This window comes from Mya arenaria, chromosome 4 (assembly GCF_026914265.1).
Source record: "Mya arenaria isolate MELC-2E11 chromosome 4, ASM2691426v1".
NCBI lineage: Eukaryota > Metazoa > Mollusca > Bivalvia > Myida > Myidae > Mya > Mya arenaria.
Genome location: NC_069125.1, coordinates 35,775,655 through 35,790,678, shown reverse-complemented (window position 1 = coordinate 35,790,678; position 15,024 = coordinate 35,775,655).

The following is a 15,024-nucleotide window of genomic DNA, read 5'->3' as shown; positions in this document are numbered from 1 at the left end:
TTCACAGTTAAATTTAAATTTCTGATACAATCTTAATTTGTTTCCACCATGACAAGTTTTAACCATAATTCAATTTACTGATACATGCCACTTATCTACACACACATCCATTGCGGCTTTTATCAGTGTTTTTAATAGTATATTCTAGTGAAATCTACATAATCACCACAACGAAATTTACACAGAATACTCTTTACTTTAAATTGCCATTTTTACAGTTCCTATTGGCAGGTAAAATACAATATTCAGAAATCTTGAAATTTAGTCTTGACTGATCCATAACCGATATTCTACACCAAATATTTGCAATACATTTTAACTGTTTAACAAACACTGGTTCCCAGCCCATATCACCAGCAACAGCAGAGTTTGGTTTGTATTTTCCTGTTCCTAGAAAGAAACGCTGCGGTTTTCGATTCAATACATGAACATTTTCAAGTTCCCCAAATGGCTGCCCCGTTTAATACGTATGTTTTGTCATTTATCAATGACTTGAACCAGTTTTGAAAATTAAATTGAGAAAAATTAGACATAACAAATTGGTTCTGGAATGCATTAGCTATTAAAAATAAGGGGTAATTGGTAATTAAAATAGCAAACATATTCTCACGTATTTTCGGAATTTGACGGCAATTTTTCAAATATTTCTTGTATTTATATCGAATGATTTTGACGTTCATTTCAAAATGTGAGAACAGCTAGGGTCGATCAAGCCTAGTTTAATAAGAATCTGGGCTCGAATGACCCTAACCATTTCGCTGGATCGGTGGAATGAATAACACTTTTCCAGCACTTGGAAGACCAATTACCAGGGTAATCAAATATTTTGAGATCGGGGTCGCTGTCTGCCATCATAAAGTGATTTGAGCGCAAAGAAAAACAAAAGGGAAGTACTGTTAAAACTCAAAGTAGCGGTTACTTCCCTTAGCTCTAAGTTACTGCGCTATATAAAGTTGGAAATTGACTAGATTCAAGCAAACTTTTTATATTCGATTATTCGATTATGGAACGATGAGGTCGCCAATCGCCGAGTTACGACTGTCGCCCGATATAATCGATTATCGGCGATCATTGGCCCATCACTTCTTTTAACGTAAGTAATGATGTTGTTTATGTTAGTTTTTATTTAAGAGGTCTAATGTTTTAATGAATACTTATTTACATACTAGAGTTCTAGCAAGGTTTTAAAAACAACAGGGTGCTGCGAAAAAGGGATAAAGTGCTAAGGGTAAAAAGGGAAAATTGTATCAGGCTATGAAAAACTTGAAAATTATAAATTTGGCAGAAACCTTCAGGAATTGTGATTTATTGTATATTGGTGTTATAAGTAATATTGCTTTTCAACTGCCAATAATGTAAAGTTTATATGTATATATGATCTTATTATTAGTCTTAATCAATCAACAAAATATTTGAAAACCTTTAGCATTTAGTTCTTCATTGGTAGAACGGTGCCCATGCTATCAACATGAGGACAGACGGGTGCTTTCAAAAGAGGACAGGGTAGAGCACCCTTTTATAACTCTTCAGCTAAATCGCTAAACAAACATATGTATATATCACTTAATTTTTATACGTATACGCATAGTCTTTTACATTACGAGTTTGAGAATAAAAATATAACATCAAAGCAAATATAGGGCAAATGTGAATGTATACAGATTGTCTCTCAGAGTCTCGAGTTACCTAGTATATGCGTAATTCAAGTTTGTTCAGTATATATTTCAAATCATTGCTCATTTTGACGGGAAAACTGTCGAGCATTAAGTACCTTTTTAAAAGCAAACATAAGGTATTCTTTTGTGTCTTTTATTCTTTATTAAAAGAAACTGATACTGTCAAACATGGTCTTGAATCCGAATTGTGAGTTAGTTTCTTTTTTTAATTTTCTTTTTTATCAGAAATTTCCTATATTTTCATAAGTAGAGACCGTTCACATGCTGCCGCATATCAATTGTAATGTTTTGATACAAATACTCTTTTTTGTGACGTCATATGAAGAAATGTGTTATTGAATTATTATTTAATTTTGCTGATAAAATAGGACTCGTGGAAATCAATTAAGTTAAACGTTACAAAACCATGCTCAAAACTTACCGAAACGATACATTTGGCAATGGATAGTGGTAATAAACATATATATAAACTCTTGAACTTTTATCCAATTATAATATGGCAAAAGTGCTGTCTATATCAAAGTATGACGATTTGCACATCAGACAATCTCTAAGAATTTGGATTGTGTATTACGTAAACCAGCTATCGGTTTAATTTGACATTGATTTGAGTAATGTGAAACTAGTCATGGTCATGGTCATGCAATAAAGCCACTTTAATTTGAAGTGATTTTTATTTAAGTATTTATTTATCGCATCAGTCTTTTCGTTACTTCAACGATTCTCCATTTTGGTAGAGAATATGAATATCATGATGCACATACTCAAATACAGGCTTGGTAAAACTAACAAGTTAAGACATGTTTGTCATGCATGTACGAAGATAAGACACTTGAATTCCGTTTTTTGTTTATTCTAACGGAATAAACTGATAAAAGAAAATAGGAACGCATACACTTTTGAAACAGTCCTTGCTAGTAGTAATTCAACAATTTAAGGGGTCAACCAACTCATTTTTAAAGATTTAAAATAGAAAAGAAAGTATATTAGGTAATCAGGAGACAACGCCTTTTTAAATCCTTTTAGTTTAACTAAACACAGCAAACATTCATAAATGTGTAATTATTTTCAATTTTAGCGTTGGAATGCTTAAAAGCAATTCTGGAGTATTATTCTTCGTAAAGTTACGTAGGTAAATGAATCTTCATTGCCGATACGTCCAAACAGTTTGCGGTATATAGAAACGTATCAAGTAAAGTCAAGTCAAGTATTTTTTATTGAATCTCCCTGGCAAGTATATGCGGTATGAACTGCAACGCAACATTCTTACAAGGCTCAAACCATCGGTTTCAGATGTTTTATCATAAAGCTGCACTCTCACAGATTGAACGATTGACAACTTTTTTATTTCTTGTCTTGGAACGAGCCAATTTTTGCGAAAATCCATGAACACCAAATATATATGACTGCTCGCAAAAAAAATAATTGATGTTTTATGCATTTGTCTTAAACCGTTAGTAACGATTTAAGCTATAAAACATTAATTAATCTTATATCAATGGTTTGCAGATTTTTACGTAATAGATTGCTCTTTCCATAAAAAATTAAAAATGTTATATGTGAGAGTGCAGTGCAGCTTTCATATATGAGCATGTTACAAAGAAGTACCTTTTAAACGATGCCGTTGTTTAACGAATTTCTGAATAATCGGCTTAATGTGTCCCTGATTATAGAACATATTATTTGTAAATCATACATCATTGATTTACCGTCTTTGCTCCTATAATAGCACTATAATTAAAAGTTATTCTAAGTCTGGGTTTAAAACTCAAGACTCATAACGCTTCTGAATACGGAGCCAGAAAACAAGTCTAAAGTTGTTTTCGTATGTTACGTTAATACAAATTTAACAATATTGAAGCTACGACTAAGATTCAATTATAAAACGGACCCCTGGGCCGTTTAAATAATCAACTTATTTCGATTTAAAGCTTCAATTGAAATTCATTTCGTGTCATATTTTCATTATTTAGCAAGCAACATATTTGTGTAATTTTAAGTTTAGCCATTGTTGAATCCACCCGCAAAGTTTAGGTAATAATAACAGCCAATGTGTTGTCATCCGTAACTTTAATACAGATTTACAGTAAAGATTAATTGGAACTACGCCTTAAATTCTTTTGTGTTACCCCCTCCCCCCCCCCCACTAAACTCTAAAAGCCTCACTTTATGGCCAAACATGTTTACTGTTATGGTGTAATTATAATTATAAGATAGGACCTAAGAATTAACTATAAATCTCAGTTTATCTTTAAACATGTTTACTGTTATGGTGTAATTATATAAAATAGGACCTAAGAATTAACTATAAATCTCTGTTTATCTTTAAACATGTTTACTGTTATGGTGTAATTATATAAGATAGGACCTAAGTATTAACTATAAATCTCAGTTTATCTTTAAACATGTTTACTGTTATGGTGTAATTATATAAGATAGGACTTAAGAATAAACTATAAATCTCAGTTTATCTTTAAACATGATTACTGTTATGGTGTAATTATATAAAATAGGCCCTAAGAATTAACTATACATCTCAGTTTATTTTTAAACATGTTTACTGTTATGGTGTAATTATATAAGATAGGACCTAAGAATTAACTATAAATCTCAGTTTATCTTTAAACATGATTACTGTTATGATGTTATTATATAATATAGGACCTAAGAATTAACTATAAACTCAGTTTATCTTTAAACATGTTTACTGTTATGGTGTAATTATATAAGATAGGACCTAAGAATTAACTATAAATCTCAGTTTATCTTTAAACATTTTTACTGCCAATGTCATAGGAGCGTAACGTTTAAGTATCTGCATTAACCGTGCGAACATCTAAGAATAATAATGTACCGGTCACATACACGGCGCGGATAGCTACGTCTAGCCACGGATAAAAATGTTGTAATCCGTATAGATCCGTACCTACGCCAAACCCCAACGTAGTTATCCGTATCAATCCGTATTAATACTTAATGATATCCATGACTTATCCCAAACTTGCAAATTTCTCGAAATTTTGAACGTGCAAGTTGGAGTGATCGGTGGCCATTTGGGCTTTGCTTTTGTCCGGTTTGGTTGAAACTTCTTCATCTATAGCCTAACGTACTTAAACGTAGAATATTGAAATCATTAAATTTTACGCAAGCGTAGTGATACGCACTGATGCTTACTTGAACGTAGTAATCTGAGGCTGCCCATACTTAAACGTAGTTCAACGTAGTTCACTGCAGAATCGTCCATGCACAGTAATACGCAAGTTCAACGTTGTACAACATACCTATCCGTACTTATCCGCGTCTTGTAGATTTTTCCATACTTTGACGTACTTTTGCGTCCTTATCCATGTCCGACCCAACGGACCAATCACAGCCACGCTGTACCTCATAACGCACGGACATATATGTCTGTGTGACTGTACCATTATTAAATACTTTGATACGAATACACTATCTATGACGTCTTAACAGGCATATATTTGGTAAAGAAAGACTTCTTTACTACATGTACTCATAGGTAAGCGTCAAAAAAGCCTTATCGTACTTTGTAATTATAAGTAAGTGTATTGTATTTCTTTTTATTTGGTTAAGTTTATGGACTATCTGAGTATGTAAACCGCTTGAATGAGAGAATAATTTTACTATTGAAAACACAAAAACAATGGACAATTGTAGCAATAACAACGTAAAAAAATAATTTAATGCGGTATATTAAAGTGATATATCATTTTAAAGGTTATGTCATTACAAACTCAAATATGCACATTTTTCAAAATCCATCAATTTTTGACAGAATTATGGCCCTTTTAATTTTACATTTTTATCAATTTTTCTGCCAAAATAGGTCAAATTCAAAACTTCGGAATTTAAATGAAATGAATAATGTCAAACAACACATTTTGTTTATTTTCTATAAATTTAATACACATTCCTAAATATCAGAACCTAAACAAAGTTTTAAGCAAATTATTTTACTTTAAAAAAATGATGAAAAAACGTCTATTTTTAAGAAATTTTAAAATTGCTTAATATTTTGAAGAATGAGCTTGAAAAAGGTAAAAGACAAAGAACATTTACATTCTTCCATTCACTGCTTGACTGTTGCATTTTTACAATGAATAGTATTATAAATAGGAAGATTAAAGGCAAACAAAAAATTAGTTGCCATGGTAACCATTCAATAAAAATTACATTACTAATGCTTTAAACATCGCTTTTTGTTAAAAATGAGAATTATGTACATCTTGCCATGATTGCCTGACAGTTGTAATAAAGGTGAACTTCAACCCATCTAGCAATTCTGAATATTTCAATATAAGTATGAGATTGTCAGCAATTTTCAAGGTTAAATTATAAATATAATTCTATACAAAGTATGACCAAATGATTAACAAATAACAGAAATATTTCATTGACTGAAGCGGAACAATATTTATATTAAAAACTACACAAACAAGTTCAGTAGTCTAAGTTTGATGCACAGGGTCAACGCCAATGAGAACGAACAGAAAAAACAAACAATCGTTAACCAGAAACATGGAACAACAACACAAAACTCCACAAACAACACACTACATTTATACTATATAAAACCAGGGGTGTTTATCAAGAATTGGTAGGTACCGCCTTGGAACGGTCAGTTAAATGTAAAGTTTCTGGGGTTTAAAATTTGTTTGTGTGCACATCCTTACCCTATACCAGCAACTCCGATAAAAAAGTTAAAACGTAAATGGTTAATCTTATCAAAGTATGCATTAACTTGAGGAAACTTAAGAATAAAAAAAAATAAAACTAATATGTTAACCCCACATTCTTCTATGATATGTTACCCGTATAAGGAATTATAGAAGCTTTGCCTGGTTAGTTTTCTTGATGTTTGTGTTTTAAAAGAATATGATCTGTTTTACTCTCAGGATGAATGAATGAGAAACAAATTTTAACTAAAAAAATACTTTTACAAATAAGACAAATTTTATGTGTTTTGTTATTACAAACCATGCGTTATAAACCAATTTCCAATGTTTCTGCTTATAACTAATAACTGTTACAGCTCATACAAACTGTGTTTCATATTATAATAGTAAACCTGTAAAATATGCGCCTTGTGTAGAGTTCGAACCAACAACCGTCGGTCATCTAGAGCCAATTCAGCAAACTTGTCAACATCTTCTTGTCATCGATTACCATACCTTTCCATTTAAAGTGACAATCTTATTAAAAATCAATACATACACATGTAAAACAAACATAAATTTTGAGTGATACACCCTCATCTACTTACTAAATAATGCATTTATGGAACATATTATTTACTATAAACAATATTATAACCGTGTATTTAATAGCTGAAAACGTAAACAATATTAAATGATTGGTGCGTGCTAAAAGATTTACTGCGATCTACTCTGTCATAAGGAAGCAACAACGTGTTTTCTGCACATTTCTTTCAATTAAACTCGGTATCCTCCATAAGCATCATTGTTTTCGACAGTTGCTCATCCATTTTGGTATATTAAAACAATTGTATTAAATGTGTTTAATCTTTTTGGGGAGTAAAAGTGCATCTTTAATTAATCAAATTTAAAACAGCATGATTCACCGAGATTGTGTTCAACTTTGCACGGCGGAAATATTGTACTATTAGCGAATTCCGCCCAGCACATATTCTTTAAGTCCGTTGAAAATGAATTACAAGCAATCGATTGCTAATTTTCTGCTATGGCCGGGAAGTAACTCTTCGTTGTCAAGTCTAGTGATACAGTTAATATTTAGCTCCTATTATTAGATATGTTTGATTCCACAGAGCAATGTCTGATAAATTAAATTACTCAAGGGCACGCAATTAAATACAATAAATGATTGAGATTAACGTAAATAAGATTTTAGGAGCAGGAACAGTTTTATTTCAAGTTTTGTTTCTTCCTATCAGCGCAGAGGTATTTTGTTTCGTTTCTTTCATATTGTTTCTTTGAAAAGCGATTTGTGAACTTGTATTAATGAAAATTGTTTTGATATATGTCAATACTATAATAGTCCTAATTATTTTGCGGACAGACGCCGTATTTGTTTTGGTATAAATTTAAAAACAAGACGCAGCATGTAACATCCGACTTGACGTAATTTGCCCTGAATCATTATTCACAATTAAGGGGCCATAACTTCGAAGTATCGTGGAAGTTATAGCTGTTTATCAAATCTGTTATCAAATATTAGAAAAATTATGACAATAGTGATAATCCTGGCCGTTTCTACCAGCTGGTTCGAGCTAAATACCCATAAACATTGCTACTTTGATGGAGATTCATTACTTACAGTGTGGGCAACAACCGTATGGATAGAGCAGTTGAAACATGTTAAGTTAATGAACTTGTATTTGTGCATAGGCGGGATTATCATAAACGTCACGATACACATGATCGTGACAGGTTGGACAAACAATTGTGTACTTTCTGAGATAGTTAACGATGATATTTATTTTATTTCTTCCGACACCGAGCGTTTCGAGTAACTTTGATTATACCTGTTAAGTAACAGAATTGCCAACTCATAAAATATCACATTCGTGGTCATCAATACCTAATCGATTAAACTCGTTTACTGACGTTGAAACAAACGTACATTGGCTTGACCAATTTTAGAATTATCGTTTAAAGCTCTCATTTGAATGACCAACCAGGTAATATCCTGTATATATTTAAGACAGCATGCGTATGTTTTTATTTAGTATTAGAATCTCGGATGAAGCGTGCATTTCTTCTTTTAGGAACCGTAGAATCAAATATCTCCATTTCAGGCGGTGCTCAAACGCGCAGAGATTTCCCGTACTTTTTTTGTATATCGGAAAATTGATTCTTAGTGACGGCTGGTTACGAAGGAATCTGCCCATAGTTAACGATGATGCCTGAAATGAAAATGATCTCTCTTATTATTTGTTTCTAAAGTTCAAACAACAGCACATTCAAAACTTGTTGTTATTATTATTATTATTATTATTATTATTATTATTATTATTATTATTATTATTATTATTATCGTTATTATTATTATTATTATTATTATTATTATTATTATTATTATTATTATTATTATTATTATTATAAATGATTCATCTTGACCGAGGCATTGCAATAGAAATGGTATATTTAGTAATTAATGAATTATAGAGGGGCGGAAAAGCCTCTGATCTTTGTGAAGGTCCTTTTTTTCCAGACTTGTGCATAACACATATCAAGAAATATCTAAACACGGGTGTGGTTTAGATAAATGGCTGCTGCGGAGAGTTTCGACAGGGGATTTATCCTCAGATGCTGGACAAATGGACGTGAAATCGTTGACATGTTGTTAGAAAAGTCATGTTTCTTATCCAATGGGCTGTATATCAAAATTACATATTTTATTCATAATATACTTAAAATATGTTTTAGTATATTTTAACTAAACCCTTACATGTTTGAAAAAGCTAGAAGATAGTTTGCAAAACAGCACAATTTGGAAGAATGTTATGTTGTAAAACACGGAATAACAAATACAAATTCAATCTAAATCTGTCTAAATGAGTGTTGTTTGTCCAGGAATTACAACTTCTGTTGACATATATGTCGTAAAGCATTGTAGAAACGGCATCGTTATTGTCGTCATCGGCATTAGTGTGCAAATCCTTTAACCTAAGACTATAACTCATAACCGTTCAAGAAATAGAAAAAAACATAACAGTGACAAAAATTATAACAATTCCCTTAACTCTTTCTTTACAATACTGAGTGTTACCACTAAAAAACGGACGAGCGTTGCAACGAGCGGTGCTCTCTTCCTTGATTTACGAAAGGCTTTTGATCTAGTAGATCACCAAATACTTTTACATAAATTGAAATTATCCAATTTCAGTGATAATACCGTTCAACTGATAACTTCGTATTTGAAAGATAGACACCAAATTGTAAAGTTTGGGGGTTTCCAATCTTCACGAAGATGTATAAGGTCTGGAGTTCCTCAAGGATCCATTCTTGGACCTATTCTTTTTCTTATATATATTAATGACATTACCTTTGAAATAGAAAATTCCTTGATTGACTTATATGCTGATGATACTACACTATATGCAAAAAGTTCAAATACGCAGGAAATTGAACGTACGTTGCAAATAAATTTAGATATAATATCGGAGTGGTGCAAAATAAACAACATGGCAATACATCCATTGAAAACGAATTGCATGTTGCTGGGTTCAAATGCAAAGTTAAGAAATGCATGTGCACTCAAATTATTCGTAGACAATGTACTTATTGAAAATGTAACTTCGAAGAAATTGCTTGGAATTGTTATTGATTCATCATTGTCATGGAACCTGCAAGTTGACTTTGTCTGCAAGAAAGTAACTGCAAAGATAGCTCTTTTAAAAAGACTTAATTACTTTTTAACGGACCAAATGAGACATTTGTTTTATAAATCGTATATACTTCCTATGTTTGACTATTGTTGTAGTGTTTGGGGGAAAAGCAAGCAAACGCATACGAAACGAATAACCATGCTTCAAAAAAGAGCTGCTAAAATTATTCTCTTTAAGCCTATTAGAACGCCATCGCGTGAATTATTTAAACAATTAGAATGGCGTCAATTTGAATACCGTTGCAAATATCAAACGGCTGTTATGGTATATAAATCTATCAACAATCTTACACCGAGTTGTATAAGGGACATTATAAAGTTATCAAACAATACAAGATATGGATTACGATCTTCTACGCGACAAGACATTGCCCACATTCGACATAAAACTCAATACAAGAAACACTCGTTTGCATGCTACAGCGGGACAGTTTGGAACTCTTTACCAGAACGAATACGTAAATCGAACACGGAAAATACATTTAAAGCCTGCTGCAAGAAGTTCTTTTTACATCATCAATTGCAAAAACCGTTGTAAGAATTGTACGCATAATTCCATGACTATTGTTTTTACATTATATATATCTCGATTAAGGTGTTAAATACATGTGTGACTGTCCTACTTACTCAGTTAATAAATTTTAATGATACGATTTGTTAACCTTTAGGTACAAATTGATGTATTGTTCGGCATTGATCTTATAATTAATGTATTATATTCATGTTTCTTTATGTTTTCGTATAACATTTTAATACGTACCCTTTTGAAATAACATAGATTTATGCTTGCGTTTTCATTCTAAGCATTTATGTGTGTGTGCGTGTGTATGTTCTTTCAGAAGGCCACATTGTAAATAAGTCGTGTGTTATGTTTGTTTATAATATGATGCCTATGTCTTAATGTGTTACCTTCTTTAAATAAAGTTATTATTATTATTATTATTATTATTATTATTATTATTATTATTATTATTATTATTATTATTATTATTATTATTAACCAGCCTCATGAGCTCTTACTCTTACAACCAATGTCATTTAATCAAAGTTGTTTTTATATGGTTACCATTTTGAAGAAACGCAGTTGCACCATGTGTTCTTTCTCCAGTAGTTTAATGTTGCTTCATATTGCTTTCATTTCGATGTATTAACATTCGCCAGGTCCTTTGTAAAAGATAAAACTTGACATGCATATTCACTTATGTCGTATTTCAAGCGAGGATTTATGACGTCATTGTTTATATCAATATTGCGCTCCGATTAGATAAACGCGATATCATTTAACCAATGATAAACGCGATATCATTTAACCAATGATAAACGGCGTTACATATATCAGCTATTCTTTTATTCAAATGTACGTCGATTACACTTCTTTATGAACAATAACTCAATTGCTGAACATACTGCTAATTATTAATCGCAATTAATTATTATTTAAAATGTAAATACAAGTCTTGATTTCATTTTTTCTTGCGTTAAAGCTGAATGAACGCAGTAGGCATTGCGTGCAAATTACTTAAAAACGCTCCTGTGCTTCATGAAATTTGCTCGCATTCCCTACACCAAAATGCAAAATGATTGGTCAATAATTAATCTTAATTTATAAAACTATTTTAATATACGTACTAGCCTTAACTTAACCTGAGAACAACTTTTCCAATTTTTCATTGGTCTATTTAAGATTATCCTATTAGGGAAAACCTAATAAATAATATAACTGCAATGCAATTCAGACAATGCAATTATCCAAAGATACTCTTGAAGGCTATACATCACAAAATACCACATTTGTTTTATTTAGGCTTCTGTCATTACACATGTGTATCAATGTTTTTGTGTTGAAGACAAAAATGAATACAAACATTTTGGAACAGCTTTTTTGATTACCAGATGCGTTTGATCAAGCTAACAGAATATTCGTAAACTCCTATGGATATGTACATTCAGAACAATAATGAGGACATTTTTTCTGGTCAGATATCTCATTTGTAAATGTCTTCCTCAACAAAGCCACGTGAAAGAGTTGTTCATGGGTGATTAATGAAATAATCACAAGCTGTAGTGTATCTTAAAAGCATACTTTTGATTATGTTGAAAGGAACCAACATGTATCAGTGAATGTAAGAAATGGCAATTTTTTCTTACGATTGTTCGTATAAAAGGTCTTCCAAAATATAGATGACAGAAATAAACGTTCCATACAGACGAGATTAACGGCAACAGACCCACATGCTCGTCGCATACCTCAACTACTGACGGCGCTACCGTTAAAAGTCCCATTTATTTACCTAATAAAGTTAAACAAATATGACTCGGGAGTGACTAGTTGTAGCGATTCGTCGCTTCACTTACGAAAATCACCGACTGTAAATCTGACTGATCGCCATAATGCACACTTTTATCATACCTTAACGAAAAGATGTCGAATACCTCGTTTAATGATTGTCTGACTTGATATTCCCAGCTATATATGTCTTGGTGTCAAAGCAGGGCACACAAATTCATATGAATTCTTTATCGGCTTATACCGATCTGTTCAAACAAAAAGGGCTGCATCTGAGATCTGATCAGTGATAACAGACACCAGAGGTCAACGAAGATTAAAACCAATAAAGTATATGTTATGTCCCCGTTGTTAAGGGTTGGGCGTATTTGATGGGTAGGGGGGTTTGGTCACTAATAGAAGGGTTTTACCGAAGTGAACGTATTTTGTTATATCTTATGAATCTTATAAAATATTGCAAGAACAATATACAAAAAACATATTAACAATAAGTTGTTTGTTTTGTTGAAAATCGAAGAAGTTAGGGCATTAATTTGAAATATAATCGTTTTTTTATCCATGTGTCTTATATTAGGGTTAAACCGAAGTGTGCGTTTTTTGCTAAAGTAAATGCGATACTTCGAGGAACAAACTCATGAAAACACATTCAGTTTACTTACATGTGTCAAGTAACTCTCAATTGGTTTTGTTGATAATTGAAGCATAAGTAACTTTATTGGAATGTACACGCTATTGTGTTTGTCCGGGAACATTAAAATATCAGCAGATAGATTAATATGTAAAATATTTTTCAGACAGATTCTTAAAGGTGATTTGTAAAAGCACGCAACATTTCATCGTTGTGCTGTATTCACAAAGCATCTTACTGAAAAAAATAACTGAAACATCCGAATTTTTGCACATAGGAACATGATCAATGAATTTCACAGCTACGTTTTCCATTGATACCGTGCCCCGTCATATGTAAACATGAAGGTTACAATGGATTCTTTGTAGCTGTTTTACAATTTGCTTAAAAAAGTGTGAAGAATCGCCTACTTCTAAAGCGTTTTATGAAAACTTGATCAAATAACACTTCGGGAAACGGAAGTTGAAGATTATTTCTTCCGACGCCGAGCGTTCGAGTAACTTTGATAATAGCTGTTATGTGACAGAATTGCCAACTCATAAAATATCACAATCGTGGTCATCAATACGAAATCGATTAGACTCTTTTACTGACCTTGATACAAACGAAACTTGGCTTGACCAAATTTAGATTTCTCGTTTAAAGCTCTGATTTGAATGACCAACCAAGTAATATCCTGTATATATTGAAGACAGCATGCGTATGTTTTTATTTAGTATTAGAATCTCGGATGAAGCGTGCATTTCTTCTTTAAGAAATCGTAGAATCAAATATCTCCATTTCGGGCGGTGCTCAAACGCGCGGAGAGTTCCCATACTTTTCTTCTATATCGGAAAATTGATTCTTAGTGACGGCTGGCTACGTAGGAATCTGCCCATAGTCAAACGTACAGCATTACTGTGGATGGCTAATAATCCAATTATGGAGTTTGTATAAAGATATATGTCTGCAAATTTCTTATGAATTAAACACACGGGAAGGATGTACCGGACAAATGGTAAGAACAGTGTTGTACATAAAATATTGACAATTTATATTCAAATTTATGCAAATTATTTGTAAAGAGAATGACTAGAAAATATATCAAAAACTTTCTTGTTAGTAACTACGAACAAATAATATCTTTAGATATTGAAGGCTTCTGTCATGCTGTTTAGCTAATAGTAACAGTGTACTTGTCGTTCGAAACAAATATCTTTCAACAAATAAACACGTCAGCTGGAAAAAATTCTCTTTTTTATTATAAGTTCATATTCCTTACTTTTGTTACGGACGTTTTCATTGATTTCAACGTGTTTTTCTATTCTTAATTAATGAATGTCCTTAAATATGATTTAATTGTACTGAACATTATTCAAATTGTATACATAGTTTCCTTGTTCTTTTAAAGTATAATGAATAGAACAGAACAGAACAGAACAGAACAATTCTTCACAACAATGTTTCCAAACTGAAGTTAAATATGTAAAAAAATCGAAGAGCATGTATCAGGGGCGTATCCAGGATTTCAAGGAAAGGGTGGGGCGGCGTATTTTTTTTGACATTTGCCCCTCCGTCAGAATAGAAATTTAAAACGGTTTAAAAATATTGGCGTGTGGGGGTGGGGGGTGCAGGTACTCCCGCATTTTTAAAAAAAACATTCTAGTCCGAAATGAGCGTATTTTATTACCCTTTTCTCCGATTTTAACATAAAGTTTAATTTTGACGATTTTGTGGGCTTAATCGACTAGTGAGTATCACTTATCTTTAACTTATTTCAAGCCGTGGATTTCTCATTTAAAATTCCACCAATGTATTTAATCGTCGAACGATATCAATGTATTTCCTATACTGAATATACCAATAATACATTAAGACGTCTAATGGAATAACCCAATTAAGTCATTAACTAGGCCATAGTGCTGTTATGCGTAATATAATGCCAATGTTCATAAGTCTCTAAGTCTTCTTGGGTTAAGCGTGGTTTAGCCTTCACCAATCGCGGTAGCGCTATGAGAAAATGTCAAAATAATATATTTATTATCATGGCATTATATCTTGCCCAGAAC